Source organism: Triturus cristatus, chromosome 8 (genome assembly GCF_964204655.1).
Source record: "Triturus cristatus chromosome 8, aTriCri1.1, whole genome shotgun sequence".
NCBI classification, from domain to species: Eukaryota; Metazoa; Chordata; class Amphibia; order Caudata; family Salamandridae; genus Triturus; species Triturus cristatus.
In genome coordinates, this window is record NC_140591.1 from 1,344,035,397 (window position 1) to 1,344,049,153 (window position 13,757).

The following is a 13,757-nucleotide window of genomic DNA, read 5'->3' on the forward strand; positions in this document are numbered from 1 at the left end:
TTTGCTTTGAATTTCTTCTGTGTGCTTTCCTTTGTGACGCTATGGCGTACCTGGTTGTTTCTATATATATATATATATATAAATATATATATATATATATATATAAATATTACCTACTGGCGGTCGCCAGTAGGTAGTTATAGTTAGGACCCTCTTACCATAGGAAAACCGCAACATTCTATTTTGAATAACTTTGGCGCCGGTCGACGAATCCTCGCGAAATTTTCAAAATAGGTGGGGCGCTACGCTCCGCTCCTACCCTGAAAGTCTCAGGGGGATTCGTCAAGCGGGGGCTGAGATAAAAGGGGGGTCCTAAAACGTGTTTTTCCCATGCATTTTTCCATAGGACCTTTAGACACAGCTACAGCCCGAACGGCTGAACAGAGTTAAATGAAATTTGGCAGAGAGGTAGTCCTCAGGTCAAGGAAGTGCCTTTTGTAGGTTTGGTGTAAATCTGTTCAGTAGATTCTGAGAAAATAGCCTTTAAATCAATATATATATCTGAGCCAGCTTACGGTGCGCTTACGGTGCGCTTACGGTGAGCTTACCGTACGCGTACGGTGACGTGCGCGAGCGCGATTCTGATTGGCTGTTAGATCTTAGTAAACATTCGAATCGGTCGAAACCAGGAAGCGGCGGCTGCCATTTTGTGTGTTTCACTCAGAAAAAAAAGGGTGATAACTTGAAAAGGGGGCAAGGAATAGAGTTACAGACCCCATAACATTTGAAAGGGGGTCAAAGAAGGACAGAAAAGTACAAAAAAAACATTTATTGATTTTAAAAAAAATCGCGGGGTACGCGTACGGTAAGCTTACGGTAAGCTTACCGTACGCGTACAGTAGAAAAAAAATAAAAAAAGAAATGAAATGCAGATTTAAGTTTTTAGATATTAGGGGGCTCTAAAAAGAGCCGTTGTGTTTATGAAGTAATTTTTTAGTGGTACCTACAAGTAAGTACCGATGCAGAGTCTAAGGTTCAAGAGGAAGACTCTGTTCCCTTCATCATTGAAGTGTACACCATCTCCTCTATAAATGTCTTGCATGTCGTAACGCAAGTTGTTGTGGTAAATAGAACCCTACCATAGTCTCGGAGGAAAGCAGAAACAGATTTGTTGATGTGCTTTCTTGCTTTGTCAATCTGTGGACAGAAATGATTGGACCAGTTCCATTTTTGCCTTTGGCATATGTTAGAAAACACAAAGGCAGTTTTAGGGAAAAGTGAAAACAGTTGTGCAAAGGTCTCCTTCATAAGCATTTCCAGACCTACCCCAGTCAAAGTGCCTAGGTCATTGCCACCACAGTGCACTATTATGAGGTCAGGGTGTTGGATTTGCATGAAGGATTTCACTAATGGCATCAATTGGTGCCACTTTAACCCTCTCTGACCAATCCATTTAATGTCTACATTTGGCAAAGCAAGGTCTCTCACCATACCTGTTTTCTCTGCATACTTTTCACTCCAGAAGACATAGCTGTGCCCTACAATCCACACTGTGAACATCTTCAAAGGAGAACTGGATGCACTCAGGAGGTGTAATTCAGTAGAATGGTAAAAAGAAATGAAAGACAGTTTGGAAATGGAGGCATACATATTTTTTTTTTTTTTAAACTGATTGGCTGTTTCATACCATTCTACAATAAAAACTAGGCTGTATGTGTAAATTTATAGAAGCATGTTTTGTATTGGTACAGAAAAATGTGTTACCAAAGAACAGTACTATGGATTTGCTGTTAGGTTTGAAAAGTCAAGCACTCCTGCTCTTTGGAAATGAAACATTGTGTGGTGAACTTCTGACCTAACTCTAAACAGCAGTGTTTCAAGAGCTGTTGCTATGGTAGCAGGCAGAAGTCAAGTTGGGGGAAGGGTACTAGGCTGAAGTCAAGTTGGGGGAAGGGTACTTTTGGAAAAGGGTTGGTTTTCAACCAATAGAAATGTGTGATTACATTTGAAAAAAAGGGGGAAGCACTGAGATTTGAAATTAACATGTATATGTGTGGAAAAAAAGAGGGAAACATTGCCATTATCTGGTTCTGCTGAGAGGAGAGAGGTGTACAGAACAGAGATCCTGGCTCTGATAATCTGCTGTTTGAGTGCCACATTTCTTTCACAGCTAACTAATTTTAAAGGTGAGTTTAGAGTTTGAGAGGGGATGTATATGGTATATTAAGAAATGAATAATAGAATTGGAATTCCTTTTGTTGAAGTTGTGTTCATCATTTTCTGTTTTGGGAGAAATTTAAATGTGAGGAACATGTAAAATAATATGGACTATGTTTTCACGATAAATTAAGGTGTACTGGTATAAATAAGGAATACTTTAAGGGTTTGAGGTTGCACTCAGTAATGCAAATACATTCAGCATCAGTAAGGCTGGTTGCCCTTGCTGGAGTGTAGTCAGTCACCCAGGCTACACATGTTGCTGGTCTCAGAAAGCTGTTTGGTATTGCTCTGGTGATTTTACATTTGCATTAGATGGAAAGGGGGAGGTATTTTTTTCTGCAGAAGCAGACTCTTAGCACACAGCCAGCTGCATATCCTGTGGAATCATGCACAGTATTCACAACCGAGTGGGGTTTGAGGTTGCAGTCAGTAATGCAAATACATTCAGCTTCACTAAGGCTGGTTGCCCTTGCTGGAGTGTACTCAGTCACCCAGGTTACACATGTTGCTGGTCTGAAAATGTTGTTTGGACATGTGCTTTTTTAAGAATCTGAAAAGTGGATTTAAAATGTGTCAGACTGTAAAAGTATTTATCACTTGCCAAAAAAAAGAGTAGTAAGTGTGGTTTCAAATTGGCAAAGAAATTACGTTTTCAGACTAATATGAAAACATGACTCTGTGTGCAAATAGGAATTACAGGCAGAGATTTATTGCGTATTGCTCTGGTGATTTTACATTTGCATTAGATGTAAAGGGGGAGCATTTTTTTTATGCAGAAGCAGACTCTTAGCACACACCCAGCTGCTTATCCTGTGGAATCATGCACAGTATTCACAACCGAGTGGGGTTTGAGGTTGCACTTAGTAATGCAAATACATTCAGCATCACTAAGGCTGGTTGTCCTTGCTGGAGTGTAGTCAGTCACCCAGGTTACACATGTTGCTGGTCTGAAAAAGCAGCTTGGACATGTGCTTTTTTAAGAATCTGAAAAGTGGATTTAAAATGTGTCAGACTGTAAAAGTATTTATCACTTGCCAAAAAAAAGAGTAGTAAGTGTGGTTTCAAATTGGCAAAGAAATTACGTTTTCAGACTAATATGAAAACATGACTCTGTGTGCAAAGAGGAATTACAGGCAGAGATTTATTGCGTTATGCTCTGGTGATTTAACATTTGCATTAGATGTAAAGGGGGAGCTATTTTTTTATGCAGAAGCAGACTTTTAGCACACACCCAGCTGCTTATCCTGTGGAATCATGCACAGTATTCACAACCGAGTGGGGTTTGAGGTTGCACTTAGTAATGCAAATACATTCAGCATCACTAATGCTGGTTGCCCTTGCTGGAGTGTAGTCAGTCACCCCGGTTACACATGTTGCTGGTCTCAGAAAGCTGTTTCGTATTGCTCTGGTGATTTTACATTTGCATTAGATGGAAAGGGGGTGTTATTTTTTTATGCAGAAGCAGACTCTTAGCACACAACCAGCTGCTTATCCTGTGGAATTATGCACAGTATTCACAACCGAGTGGGGTTTGAGGTTGCAGTCAGTAATGCTGTGGTAAATATTTCGTTACCGGTACTATTTTTTATGCGGTAAAGTCTATCGAGAATAACTCAGTAAATATAAGAGGCAGAATCCGTGGTATTAGAGGTTTAAAAAGGGCTTTATTCCAATATAAAGGAAGACAATTCGAATCGTGGGCCTTCTGTTCCATCACCACGAAAGTTCAGGAAGGAAGGGCGCATATATTATTGACAGGTAGGCAGTTTTATAGAAAATACATTACAGTGAAACAGATGCAAGAGGCGTAACAGCTGATAAAAGGTGCATACGTAACTAATAGAGGGCGTAATTCAAGAAACGTCACTAAACATGATGTCACAAGTGGGTGGATCCATAAAAGAATCCTGCAATGTCAGCAGAAATGTTTGGCAGAGATGCGCGCGCAGCCGCATGACGTGTGATTGACGTGCAACTAGAGGGTGCAGGGGACTTGACATTGAGCTCTACATGTGGAGACAGAAGTCTGGGGTTATGTCAACCTAATCCCATATCATATCTAATATCCTATGTTTAAAGAACTGTGTTATCCAAAAGGAGAGGTCTCTTGGGATAGAATCTTATTCTATACTGACTATACTGACTGTTAGTGCGTGTACAAGCGTCTAAGTGTCTACACTAGATGCGAGGGGGTAGGAATATTCCATGGTAACGGGGCTATGAATTACTTGTATGAGGACAGCGAGGCCTGGCCCCTTTGCACGGTAGCTGGAGGAATGTTTACGTAAACTACTAGACAGGAATGCATCGGATGGGGAGCGAAGCAGATAATCTTGAAGGTGAAATACAGTTTTTGGCAGGCAACTGGCTGGATCAGGCACCGTTAGCCACGCAGGGAGTAGGACAAAGTTCATGGTCACAGATGCAGGCTCAGACTGGAGCTTTCAGAGGCAGAAGGCAGAAAAAGGCTTGATGACAGGATTCGGGCCTACTCGCCTGAGTCTGTAAAATGTGGAAAGTGAACCATATAAAGTCGGTGGCCTTTCATATTTAAGAATGGAATATCTGACCCATTCATGGCGGATCTGAAAGAGGACATGTTGACGGTGGACGCACATATATTTGCGTCTTCAAAACTGGAGTAGGAGGGAACATACATGTACTTATAGCATGCACATGGAGCCGTTGGGGTCTACGATAGGGGACATAACTGATCACAAAATTCATATTTCCTCATTCCCTCCTTGTCCCCTACGGACCCTCAGGAGATATCGATCTTCATCAATCCATCGATCTGTTCATATAGCATCATTTGTTCTTCTTTCTTCTTCCGGGATCTTGAATGAAAACTTGGAGGTGGGATACACGATGTGGCACACAGACCACAAATCGCTGGCCCACATTGTAGACATAAGCAGCAACTGAATAGTATGAGAAAGCCAATACCTAGGAAGGATAGGATTCTCCATCCCCAGGCTGACAACACGCCCCAGAACCAACCGGACCAAGTCCAGGTGCCTGGACTCTGGTGTATCTGGCTTACAATCTTATGAAGGCGAGTTATGGCCTTATATACTGACGGCGAATTTTCTGGTATGAAAATGCAACAACTTGATCCGATGACCCTACAAGCTCCGCCCCTATCGGCCAGGATGACGTCAAGGACAAGACGATTTTGAAGCACAACAATCCGCATAGCAGACTGCTCTTCTGTTAAATTGCCTAAGGCGGAAATAGTTTCGTTCACTACTGCTTCAAGGGTTCTGGTTAATCTACGTATCAGCTTACTATTAGTGACTGTACCTATATAGGGAAAGAAACCTTTATTGAAATCTGTGTATTTTTCCCATGCTGTTTCAGTATAATCGACAATTGGGAGATCTCTCTGTTGTCTATTGTGTACTAAATGAGTATTTCTATGATAATCAGGAGGAGCTAGGAAAACGGGTGGCAGAAGGAATGCTATGTAACAGGTACCATCCCAATCTAAAGGTAGACATATAGATGCGGTCTGACCACATATGAAGTAGGAATGATGGGAAGCTCTAAATGTAGACTTGCCTTGATCACTGAATTTTATTACAGTGGTGCATTTACTATGGCCCATGTGTATGGAACCATTCTTTCTTATACATAATTCCCCTTTCACTGGGAATACTGACATGGCAGGCAAGATTGGTGTAGCTTCGGATTCAACGTTCAGGATCATGAGGTTAAGTGTAAAATTACCTAATCCATATACTTCATTTTCTAGATCAGTTCCTGTTCTTTTGGGAAGTCCCTCCTTGTTAGGGTAGCAGACTTTAAGCAGAACTAGGTTCAGGTTTCCCCATACCCAGTTGTCTTGATAAAATGCGGAATTTGAATCTAGGGAATTAATCAAACTAAACCATGCTCCACAGGAGCCATTGTGTGTGAACGGATATGGAAAGAGGGGCAAAACTCCCTTATAGTTCTGATAGGGAGGGAGTCGGCCACATATCCAACAATTTGTGGCATTGCTGGTTTGATGGGAATGATGTAACATACTAATGAACGTGTTGTTGCGCAGCGCAAATCTATAGGACAACTCATGCGGAGGAAATTCGCTAAAAGAATGTTCTGCAGTTATATTGTAAGCATGTTTAAGAATAGGGTAATACATATGCAATAGTATGCTAAAAATAATGATCAGAAGACTTAGAAAAAACAAAATTAATAATGTTACTGTGCAGTGACTACGAAGTGATTTACAATACGCATGCTTTTTCAGCTGCATTCGCTGATTTCTTTCTCTATTCTGGTCTAGAGGATACATGTCAGAGACAAATTCAACCGATTCACCTTGGAGAGGACTTAAACAATCAAATTGTCTGACTTATTAGACCTCAATTTTAGTTTATAAATGTCTGAGTTCGATTGCTCAACCAAGGGGAGCTTTGAGTCTGTTTGTGAGGGAATACAGGGTTCAGTATTTATACTGGATGGTAGTCCATAAAATTTCTTGATATGACTCGAGTGCAACCACCCTTTTCTTCCCTCGATTTTCACGGCTGTCCTTGTGGTGAGTAGAACCAACTTCGGTGACTTCCACCTAGGATCCAGTTGGGTCTTCCGGTCAAAGTTCCTGACCAACACCAGGTCACCAGGAACCACGTCATGGGGCTTCACCTCAGTATTATCGGGAAAAGCTGCGGATACCTGTGAACGACAAGATTGTAGTGCAGACATCAAGGAAGCCAGGTAATCTGTCAGCATATTACAGTCAACGTCAGTGATTTTACGAGGTATAGGCGTCCCCCACATATTTGGTGGTCTACCAAAGATCACCTCATACGGGGATAGCCCTGTTCGAGAATGTGCTACCATTCTCATGTAAAAGAGCGCAACTGGTAAGGCTACTATCCAATCGACTCCTTTTTCTCTACATATTTTGGACAATCTAATTTTCAAAGTTTGATTATGGCGTTCTACGAGACCTGCTGCCTCGGGATGTCGGACACAGTGAAATTTCCATTGATAACGTGGTAAACCGTACCGTGGGAAGAATTCTCGAACTAACTATTTGGCAGTAGTCGGGGCAGTGTAATCTGAAACCGGGTATGCTTCTGTCCAACGGGAAAGAGCACAAACAACTACGAGAACATATTTGAATCCTCGACATCGTTCCATCTGGATATAATCCATCTGGAGGACTTCAAAAGCATGATCGGGAGTTTGAAATCCACCCTGTTCTACGGGGATGCTTTTACCTGGATTAAACTGACAACATATCATACAGGTACGAACTTTTTGTTTTGCTGCGGCTCGCAAGTGCTTGTTGAACCAAATGTGTTGAATACTGTCTAGCATAGCTTTTTCTCCTAGGTGCGCTGGACTATGTATTGTGTTAATGATGACTTGGACCATTGAGTCGGGAAGAAACCATATAGATTTTTCCTTCGTCATCCATCCCTGATCTGTTTGGATCCCTCCTAATTCAGTCCATTTCTTTATTTCTTCTGGTGTAGCATGTGTCTGTATGTCAATTACATCAAGGGCGGGATCCTTAACTGTCATGCAATGTGTTGGTGTCGGAACTATTATCTTTGTCATGTCGGTTGTGTGAGTCTGATTCTGAGCAGTCTGTTTAGCTGTTCTGTCAGCTAGGTCATTACCCTGAGAAATGATATCGGTAACTTTTGTATGGGCTTTGCATTTCATAATCGATATTGCAGTAGGTAGATGAATCGCGTCTAATAGGGCTTGAATGAGGGGTCCGTGCTGGATGTGGGCACCGTGAGAAGTTAAATAACCTCTCTCTCGCCACAGTACGCCGAAGTCATGGACGACTCCGAATGCATAACGTGAATCTGTGTATATGTTGACTTTCTTATTTTTGGCTTGAATACAGGCTTGTGTCAGAGCGATGAACTCTGCTGCTTGAGCTGACAAAGTGTTAATACGATTTGTTTCAATGACTTCAGTGTCTGTTGTGACTGCGTAAGCGGCCACTAACTCTCCTGTACTTGTTCTCATACATGACCCATCTACATACAATGTCAAGTCTGGATCTGACAAAGGGATATCTGTCAAGTCTTGTCTGGGTTTCGTCGTGATAGTAATGACTTCGACACAATCATGCGCCAATGGATCTGTTCCGCCCACTGGTAACAGTGTGGCAGGGTTTAATGTATTACGTCTGATTTCTATATGTGGCTGAAATAATGTCAGTTCGTAACCGGTGAGTCTCGCTATAGTCAAGTGTTGTGTTTGTGTGCGGTTCAAAAGAACCTCTACTGCGTGTGGTACTTGTACTGTCAATTGATGTCCTAACATTATGGCATCGCTTTGTCTGATTGCTAAAGCTGTTGCTGCCACTGATTTCAGGCACGCAGGAAGAGCCTGAGCTACTGGATCTAATGTACTAGAGAAATAAGCACATGGTTTGTGTGACCCTGCTTGTTCCTGAGTGAGTACTGACAAAGCAGTACCTTCGCGTTCTGTAACAAAGAGTGTAAACTGTTTGCTGTAACATGGTGTTGCTAAAACAGGTGCTTGGCATAAAGCTTTCTTTAAGCTTTCAAAGGCGTGTGTATGTTCTTGAGTCCAAGGGAGGACAGTCGATGCGGCTGCCTCCTGTGTTGTCAACTGGATGAGTGGTTTTGCTAGAAATGCATATTGAGGGATCCACTGCCTACAGTATGAAGTGAGGCCTATAAAAGCTCGCACCTCCTTTTGTGTCTTGGGTGGTGGCATGTTAGCAATTAACTGGATGCGGTCGGATGTAAGCTGCCTTCCCTCCTTGGACAGCGAGTGCCCAAGGTAAACAACTCGCGGGACACAGAATTGCAGCTTAGAAGGGGACACCTTGTGCCCCTTGTCGGCCAGAAATTTCAAAACCGTCAGTGATGCTTTTTCACATTCATGTTCGCTTCGGGCGGTGATCAGCAGATCATCGACATATTGAAGCAAGGCAGTGTTAACTGGCATGTGGATACTGTCAAGTTCCCGTTTCAGTGCTTGGCTATAGATGCTGGGGCTTTCTGTAAATCCTTGGGGTGCGCGTGTGAATTTAAAACTTCGTCCATTTAAACTGAATCCGAACAAATATTGACTTTCCGGATCGATTGGGACGCTAAAGAAAGCATTCTTGAGATCAATTACAGTGAAAAACGTTGCTTCTGAGTCAATAGCTGTGAGTAATGAAGAGATATCTGGGACCACGGGGTATTGTGGCACAATACATTTATTTAATTCGCGCAGATCAATAACTAATCGATATACTGGTGGAGCTTTTGGATCCGTTCTTTTAAGAATCAGAATTATCGGAGAATTACATACATTGGAGTCAGTTTCGACAACCACTCCTTGTGCAATGAGCTCGTCAATGATTTGCAGTAAAGCCACAACAGCATCGGGTGGTAATTTGTATTGTCGTATTCGTGGTAGTATTACTCCTGTTTTTAGTGTGACACGATATGGTGTAATATTCATGCAACCAACATCAGTGGGGCCTTGTGCCCATAAATGTGTAGGTAAATTCTGCAGTCGGTGATCCATGTCTCTGGATACATAGTGACCTTTAAAGTCACGTAAAAATAGTCGTACTCCTTCCGGAGAACAACATATTATAGCTCCTAGAGCTTTCAATGTTTTTATTCCTAACAAGTTTTCTGGACATGATTTAGTGAGCAATAAATCTGTAGTACGTGTCAATGGACCAATCGTAAGTGGAAGAGGTTGTGTTACATCATTTATTATAGGTTTTCCTGAGAATCCAAGGGAAATATTTTGTGAGCCTGAGAGGGGTGCCCCTGGAACTTCACTGCGTCTTATAGTTGTTCTGCTTGCCCCTGTATCAAGTAAAAACTTTCTGTCTTCCCCTAATAGTTCACTATGTACATAAGGTCCCTCTTGGTCTACAGGAACCTCAATAAGGGGTAAGCCAACTTCCCTCTCTAGGCTATCTCATGAGTATCGCTGATAATCGGGATAATCTGCTTGTGCATACTGATACATCTGATGTGTCGTTGCTTGTGTTGCAGCAATAGGCTGCGCTTGTGGTGGTGCTACGATCTGTTGTGGAGCTAGTTGTTGCGGAGCTAACCTAGGTTGTGCATGCTGAGGAATTTGTTGTTGATTCTGATCCTGTCTAGATGGACGTGGTCTCTCCTGAGTTCTACCTGTAGCAATATTATGTTTCAGGACTGGACAATCGTGTATATAATGACCTTGTTGTTTACAATAGTTGCATGTCCCTTTCGCAGGGCCTGCGGAATCACCCTTTTGATGACTATCGGCTGGAACTGACTGTGCAACAAGCATTTTCATTTTTGTATCTTTCATACGTCTTTGTTCGTGTTCTTGTTCTTCTCTAATTCTATTGTGATGATATTGTAACATCTGTAACATCTGTGATGGGGTATTACCTTGCCAGGTACTTTCGAATTTCAATACTCTATTCTTAACTTGTAGCAGAGAATTTTCAACTAATTTTGTCACGAACAGATGTGGATATGACTCACTACTGGCTTTTATACCACTATTTATACCAAAACATTTTTCAAATCGGGAATAGAAATCACTAGTGTCTTCATCTGGCTTTTGTTTACAGGCTGAGATTGCACCCCAGTCTTCCTTTTTCGTAGTTAATAAACGTGGCAGTACCTGTACTAGTAGTCCTGCTAGTGCTGTAGTCTTTTCCCCAAGCCCTGCTCCTGCAGCTCGGGCCTTTTCTTCGTTTTCTAATGCTGTCCAATCTATCTTTTGGTCTCCCACCTCCCATTCTTTTTCTTTGAGTTTTTCATAAACACCGGCGGGTAATAGGACTTTTAATATTTTCATAATGTCGGGGTAGGTATACTCTCCCATGAGTAACATGTCTTTTATCTCACGGTGGAAACCTGCTGGGTCCTTGTCATGGCTGGGTACTACTTTCTTCATTTCTAATAATTCTAATTTAGTTATAGGTGTGTACACAAACACGCGTGTGAAATTATCACCGGCACCTCTAATTGGGTGCACTTCGCGTAACGGGTTCTGTCTATCTATGTGATACATTTTTCTTCCCATGATGGGAACTGGAACGTGTTCTGGGCATACGAAATTTAAATATTGGTTTCGGGATTCTAGAATTTCCTTAATCAAATCAGTACCTGACCCTCTCCATATATTCGTGAGTAGTTCTGTCAATATGTCAGGTAAGGGTCCTGGATCGGAGTGTTGGCTTTTATATAATATAAGGAGGTGTTGAATCATGTATATACTAGCTAAGCGCTGTTCATATGGGTCTAGATTCAGAAACGTGTGTGCGAGTACATCATCTTTGTATTCGCCGGGACTGTCAGCCCATTGTACGGCTGACCTGGCTAATTCTTGTTCGTCCATGGAATCGAGCATATGGTACCCTCTTCGATCTCGGAGTAATTTATCAGCGGCCTGGAATAAGTGTTCAGGGGATTTTGTATTTAGCATAGGGTTTGGAAAATGTCTATTATATTCTGGACGTATTGGACGTACCGGATCATTAAAACCTCTAGTATTATTATGGGGTTTTCCTCTACTTACATAAGCTATCGTTTCTACTTGCTCTGACTCTTGCTCCTCCTCCTCTCTGTTTAGGTCAGCGGCGTCTACCTCTAATCTTTCTTCGTGTATTCGTTCTACTTCTTTGCGGATCTTTCGGTACATAGCGACTATACATAACTGTTTATCATGTCTCCCTTCTGATATATGCTGACCCCAAGTGACAAGTTTTTGCATTTCTTCCGGATTTATCCCAGGCCGGTCTTGATTTCTGATTACACAGTTTATGAGGAAACGTAACAGTTGTCCCTGTACCTCCGCTTTCTGGTACTCCATGGCTCTGCTAATACTTTCAGGACCTCGCCCTGGCTGGACAAAGTGATATATATTTTCTAAATGTGTAGTCATTCCTGGTAGCTTCGTTAAATATATTGCAGCTCGTCGAATACGTAATGATGACAGCAACATTTCGTCCCGTTTACCGGGCACAGGATCATATCTACAATCTACTAGAAGTTCCTTAAGCATGTCGGGGTTTGCTAGTTTGGGCGTACGTTGGAGGGCTAAATCTCTAAGAGTCTGTTTATTTCGCGGCGGAGTGGCAAACATGTCTGTCGTACCTCCTGTAGCACCGTCTGAGGTGCTAGGCACGAAAGGATTCGTTGGGCGTAGGATAGATATTGTAGATGCGGGAAAAACTGTAGAGACGGACGGGTCTGTTGGAACTTGTGTAGAAGTTTGTAGTTGCGGGGATACAGACGTATGCGCTTGGTGTTGAACACCGTCGGCAAGCGATGTGGGTGGTACGGCATTAGCATACTCGGGAGCTGCGTCATCTAAATAGGAGGAAAGAAAAACGTCCTTTGCTGTTTTGGGATGTGATTTGGGATGTGCTTTTATCGGAAACAATGGAGGTGGCAAGTCTTTTGGTATTTCCTGAGTAGCCTTAGTTAACCCTTCGGCCAGAAGTGGATACATACCATTCATAAGGGCGTTTCTTTGTCTATCTACTTGTTCTGAGTTTACTCGGGTACCTTCCTCAAGTAATAGATTTTCTCGAGTTTTATTTGAATTCTCTCTACCTTTCTCTTCCTGTCTGTGTGCTTTTTCTGTACGTCTGTATGATTCTTTACGCCATAATTCAATGGCATCTTTCTGTGACTGTCTGGCTTTCTTTTTCCATAATTCTTCTTCTACTCTCATGATGCAATCTGCATCCCAGGTCCCAGCTGCGGGCCATCTCTGACTCTCTGGTAATTCTTTGGTGTAGTCCACCCATAAATCAAGAAATAATACGGCATCTAGACCATGCTTATGATACATAAAGTATCCTGGAGTGTCCCTAGGTGGAATGGGAACAGCTTCTTCGAGTACCCCTTTTCTAGTTTTGATCTGTCTTAGTTTCGAAAAGAGCGGCATTTTTAGGCCTTATTACTAGAACACACTTTATACAAGAAAACACAATAATGAACAGTCATTCACACCACAATATATAGAACGTATTTAAAACATTTAACGCTTAACAGTTTTACGAACAATGATAACTAATAGAAAACTAGTTACTGACATTATACTGATACTAGATAATACTTATTTATATGCAAGACATACTATATATACTGCTAAACAGTACAGATACACTGCTGAAACAGTGCAGACCGGATTTGTGTACCCAAACCCGTCTTGACCGGCACAGACTATGTGCACGTAAAGTGCCTCCCCGGTAATGGTACTCACCGGGTAGCTCGGAACGGAAGGCCTCGGAACGGAACTGAAACTGGACCGGACTGGACTCGACTCGACTGGACTCGGAACTTCGGAACTCGGTGGGACTCTGTATACCTCGGATCTTGCTCTCTCAGCTAGGCTCTGGTCGGGATACTTCGCACTTCTCACCGCCTCGTCTGGGTGTTGATCGCAGCCTCAGTCGTCCCCGCTTGGCCGGAGGGAGATACAGGAAATCCTGCGGGTACGCGTTTTTGTTGTCCGTTCAGCTGTGGCAGGAGACCGGGCCTGCAACGCACCGCCGGCGCGTGAGATGAGAAAGTGTCCCTGTTCGGGCGCCAATTTATGTGGTAAATATTTCGTTACCGGTACTATTTTTTATGCGG